This window comes from Pyrus communis, chromosome 9 (assembly GCF_041283825.1).
Source record: "Pyrus communis isolate YQ-2024b chromosome 9, ASM4128382v1, whole genome shotgun sequence".
Classification (NCBI taxonomy): domain Eukaryota; kingdom Viridiplantae; phylum Streptophyta; class Magnoliopsida; order Rosales; family Rosaceae; genus Pyrus; species Pyrus communis.
This window is the reverse complement of record NC_142573.1, coordinates 18,327,026-18,331,810: the sequence shown is the minus strand read 5'-3', so window position 1 is coordinate 18,331,810 and position 4,785 is coordinate 18,327,026. Positions and strand designations below refer to the sequence as shown.

The following is a 4,785-nucleotide window of genomic DNA, read 5'->3' as shown; positions in this document are numbered from 1 at the left end:
TTTGAATAAAGTAGGCCAAAAGAACCCAGATTGTAAAACCTTTAGCGATGTCTTTTTGGCACCAAAATGTCCTCCACATGCCAATGTATGGCTAAATGTTAGAATGCTTTGTTGCTCACTCTCTGGGACACATCTCCTAATGATTTGATCAGGGCAATATTTAAACAAATATGGTTCGTCCCAAACGTAGTGCTTTACCATGGAAAGGAACTTCTTTCTTTCCTGAAAAGAAAGGTCATTTCTCATTATATCACAAGCAAGATAATTAACAAAATCCGCATACCATGGTTCTTGTTCTTGAACAACAAGGAGTTGTTCATCTGGAAATGATTCATTTAGGGGCAAAGGTTGTCCAACTCCATGGTTTTCATTAAGCCTGGACAAATGGTCAGCCACAACATTATCACTGCCCTTCTTATCTCGAATTTCCAAGTCAAACTCTTGTAGTAAGAGTATCCATCTAATCAAGCGTGGTTTAGCATCCTTCTTTGTCATCAAGTACCTAAGGGCTGCATGATCAGAAAACACAATAACTTTAGATCCCACAAGATATGACCTAAACTTTTCTAAGGCAAAAACAACAGCAAGCAACTCCTTTTCAGTTGTGGAATAGTTAAGTTGGGCATCATGCAGAGTCCTGCTTGCATAGTAGATCACATGTGGAAGCTTGTTCACCCTTTGCCCTAAAACTGCACCAATAGCATAGTCAGAGGCATCACACATTAATTCAAAAGGTAACGACCAATCTGGTGCCATAATAATAGGGGCCGAGGTTAGTTCATATTTCAAAGTATTGAATGCATCCATACAAGCCTTATCAAAATGAAATACAACATCTTTAGCTAACAGATTGCATAATGGACGAGTGATCATTGAAAAGTTCTTAATGAAACGACGATAAAAACCCGCATGGCCCAAAAAACTTCTTACTCCCTTCACAGTGGTGGGGGCTACCATATTGGTGATGACGTCAATTTTGGCTTTGTCCACCTCCATTCCTTTGCTAGAGATTACATGTCCCAACACAATTCCTTGTTTCACCATAAATTGGCACTTTTCCCAATTGAGAACCAAATTTGTTTCCTGACATCTTTGAAGTACTAAAGAGAGATGGTTAAGACATTCATCAAAAGAGGAACCAAACACTGAGAAGTCATCCATAAATACCTCAATGAATCTTTCTACCATGTCAGAAAAGATGGCCAACATGCATCTTTGGAATGTTGCTGGAGCATTGCAAAGTCCAAAAGGCATTCTCCTGTATGCAAATGTGCCAAAGGGGCAAGTAAAGGTTGTTTTCTCTTGATCCTCCGGAGCGATTGCAATTTGATTGTAACCTGAGTATCCATCCAGAAAACAATAATGTGAGTAACCTGCCAATCTCTCAAGCATTTGATCTATGAAAGGCATAGGAAAGTAATCATTTCTAGTGCTAGAATTCAACTTCCTGTAATCGGTGCAAACACGCCAACTGGCCGTGGGCTTTGTGGGCACAAGCTCATTGTTTTCATTCCTCATCACAGTGATTCCCACCTTCTTAGGCACCACCTGAATAGCACTCACCCATTTGCTATCAGAAATGGGATATATGATCCCCACATCTAACAATTTCAACACCTCATTCCTAACAACTTCCTTCATGTGTGGATTGAGTCTTCTTTGTGGCTCACGGGTTGACTTTGCCCCTTCCTCCAAAAGAATCCTATGCATGCACATGGTAGGGCTTATTCCTTTGATATCTGCAATAGACCAACCAAAAACTGATTTGAACTCTTTTAACACCCTAATTAGTTTATCTTCTTCATTTGGGGTGAGGTCAGAAGCTATGATAACTGGAAGAGTTTCAAATTCAGCTAGATATGCATATTTTAGATGTGGTGGAAGTGGTTTAAGTTCAAGTTTTGGTGCTTTAACAGTAGAAGGAGTTAGATGTGACATTGATGATTCTAAAGGCTCTAAAAGAGGTGAAACATTCAAAGGATATGGTGCTAATCCTTCCAAGGCAGCTACTTCTTCCATGAGTGCATCTTCATCATCAAACTCATCTTGAGATTGACTCAAAATAGTTTGTAATGGTTCATTAGATTGTGCCTGCAAGAACTTAGAGAAAACAAGTGAATCAAGCACATCAATGGCATAACAATCAAGAGATGAAGAAGGATGAGAAAGAGATTCAAACACTTTGAATTGAACTGTCTCTCCTAACACTGTCATAGTGAGGAGTCCATTTTGCACATCAATGATGGTCTTGGCCGTGGCCATGAAAGGTCTCCCAAGCAATATAGGCAACTTTCGGTCATGTATAGGAGCTTCTTCCATGTCCAACACTACAAAATCTGCAGGCAAGATTAGTTTATCAACTTGAACTAGAATATCTTCTATTATACCTCTTGGATATTTCACGGATCTGTCTGCAAGTTGTAATGAAATGGTGGTGGCTTTCAAATCTCCCAAACCTAGTTGAAGGTACACGGAATAGGGCATTAAGTTGATGCTAGCACCCAAATCAAGCATCGCCTTCTCTACTTTCTTATCCCCTATGGTGATGTTGATAGAGAAACTTCCTGGATCCTTGAGCTTTGGTGGAAGTTTTCTTTGCAAAACTGCACTCACATTCTCTGACACCACTACCTTCTCATGTGGTCCATACTTCCTTTTGTAGCTGTTTAACTCCTTGAAGAACTTCCCATATGCTGGCATGTTCCTAATGACATCAAGCAAAGGTAAGTTAACATTCACTTTGCTTAGTATATCAAAAATTTCCTTGAATGACTTATCCTGCTTGCTCTTGGCAAGTCTTCCAGGGAATGGTATTGGTGGAGTGTAAGGTTTCTCGACCTTGTGAAGATTTGGTGCTTCAAGTGAGGAATTAGCATGGCTTGGTTCCTCATTTGGTTTCTCATTTTCCCCTTGAGTAACACCTGCATTCACATGATCATATTCATTAGTAACTTCCTTGCCAACTCTATTATCAATAACCTTACCACTTCTAAGTGTAGTGATTGCTTTGGCTTGCTCTTGGTTCCTTTGGAGTATCACGGGTTGGCTTGGAAACTTTCCAACCTCTCTTTGGTTCAAGGCATCTGCAATCTGTCCCAATTGTGTCTCCATTTTGGTAAGAGCCGCCGAATGTTGTTGGAGAGTGCTATTTGTGGAATGTTGGAATTGCAAGGTGTTTTGGGCTAACAACTTAACCGTATCCTCTAGAGTAGTGGCAGGTTTTGGTTGGAAATTTTGGAATTGATTGTTGTTCTTCCATGAGAGGTTGGGATGATCTCTCCAACTTGAGTTATATGTATTGGAATACACATCATTCCTTGGCCTTTGATTGTAAGAATTCATGAGGTTCACTTGCTCTTGAACATATTCGGGATAAGCCTCCCTAGATGGACATTGATGAGTAGGATGGCTTGGTATGTTGCAAATGGCACAAACTTCATTTGATTTTGGCACCATGTTGAGCACGGCTTCAAGCTTCCTTTCTAGGTTAGCTACCTGAAACAAAAGATCATGATTAGAGCTTGTTTCATAGACTCCAACTTTCTTACCCCTTAAATCTTTGTGTTGAGCATTCGATCCCAACATCTCATAAATGTTATAGGACTCTTGAGCATTCTTTTTCTTCAAAGCTCCACCTGCTGCATTATCAACAGTTGATTGACATGTTTGGGTTAGTCCATCATAGAAAATTTGCATTTGTAAGTGAAAAGGTAACCCATGGTGTGGACATTGCATCAAGAGGCCTTTAAAGCGCTCCCAACACTCATTGAAAGGTTCTCCATCATCTTGTTTGAAGTTGAAGATTTGTCCTCTTAATGTGGCTGTCTTTTGAGTGGAAAAAAACTTCTCCAAGAACTTCTTAGCCACGACATCCCATGTGGTGAGGGAACCTGGGGTTAGAGTCATCAACCAACTCTTGGCCCTATCTTTCAAGGTGTAAGGAAACACTCTCATCCTCAAATTTGCTTCACTTACTCCCTGCAAAGGTAAACCACTCACAACATTGTGAAACTCTTTAATATGAGCTAAAGGGTCTTCATTAGGTAAGCCATAAAAAGAGGGAAACATATGGAAATGTGAAGATTTGAGATCATAGTTTCTAGCTTCTGTGGGCAGCAAGATGCATGAAGGTGAATTTGGTATGATTGGTTGAGCAAAGTCCTCCAAAGCTCGAAGTTCATCTTGGTTGCCCGCCATCTCTTCTTCTCTTTCCCAATTATATTGCTCAGATCCTTTACTTGTTGAACTAGGTGAATTCCCTTCCTCTTCCTCACGGATAATGGAGGAACTTGATGGCACAAAGTTGTCCAAAGTGTGGCCCTTTAACCGTTCAATTCTTTGGCCTAACTCAACAAGTCTATTTGACATATACTACCTGAAACAAAATAACACAAGTTTGAATGAAAATCAAGAATCTACCTACAATGAAAAGAACAAACTTTAAATAACAAACAAGCAAACTTTAAATAGCAAACAAGCAATTACAAGGGACTGAAATCAGTCCCCGGCAACGGCGCCATTTTTGGTTGATGTATTATTCCTTCCTAATGCTAGAATATATTTAGTATAATGGCACAAGCAAGGGTGTCGAATCCTCAGGGACTAATTGGACCTATGTAATTACTTGTTTTGCAAGAACTCTATGAAATGAATCAAACTAAACAGAAAAGGCAGATTTGTTGTTGTAACTTGAAAGTATAAGAAAGTGAAGTAAACACAAATAAATGACTCAACAACTAATAAAATGAGATAGTACCAATGGAGATGAAGCTAGGGATTCGGTTT

At 39.7% G+C, this 4,785-nt stretch overlaps 1 non-coding gene across 1 annotated transcript; it reads left to right on the top strand.

Moving 5' to 3' along the window:
• The first annotated feature begins 3,712 nt into the window (after window positions 1-3,712).
• LOC137720257 (small nucleolar RNA R71) lies at window positions 3,713-3,823 on the top strand. Its single transcript, XR_011066481.2, has one exon. It is a non-coding gene; the product is annotated as a small nucleolar RNA R71 (small nucleolar RNA).
• Window positions 3,824-4,785: the final 962 nt, after the last annotated feature.